Genomic DNA, 521 nt, shown 5'->3' on the forward strand with positions numbered 1-521 from the left:
TCTGCAGGTGACACCAAGCTGAGTGGTACTCAGCTTGAATCACTTGCAGTTTAGAATCACTTGCAGTTTAGAATACCTGAGGTTCATAACTGTGGCCTGCAAACTTACAAGCAGTGTGAAAAAGATGAGGGTCTGCTGCCTGTACCAACAGCATGGCACTTCCTCCAAGAGAAGTAAACATTGCCCAAGTCACAGCTAAGCCAAACAGCTTGAACTGGGACCTAATAAGTGTTTTAATGGAACCTCAGGGCATGGCATGCCTGGAGTGCCATAAACAGTCCAAGGACATGGTCCAAGGACATCCTGCTTGCCCACAGTGCATTTCCACTCCCTGCAGTTTTTATAGTGAGGTTTCCAAGCTGTGCATAGGCAGTAGTGTAGTAGCATCCCTATTAATTTCTCCCTTGGGAATCCCGTGCATATTTATGTGAGCACAGCACTGAGCTGGGACCTCCCCGGTGCCCAGTGCAGGGGGATGAGCAGTGCCCTAGTACTGCTGCCACACTCTGCTGGAGCAAGGC

Source organism: Acanthisitta chloris, unplaced genomic scaffold (assembly GCF_000695815.1).
Source record: "Acanthisitta chloris isolate BGI_N310 unplaced genomic scaffold, ASM69581v1 scaffold7665, whole genome shotgun sequence".
Taxonomy (NCBI): domain Eukaryota; kingdom Metazoa; phylum Chordata; class Aves; order Passeriformes; family Acanthisittidae; genus Acanthisitta; species Acanthisitta chloris.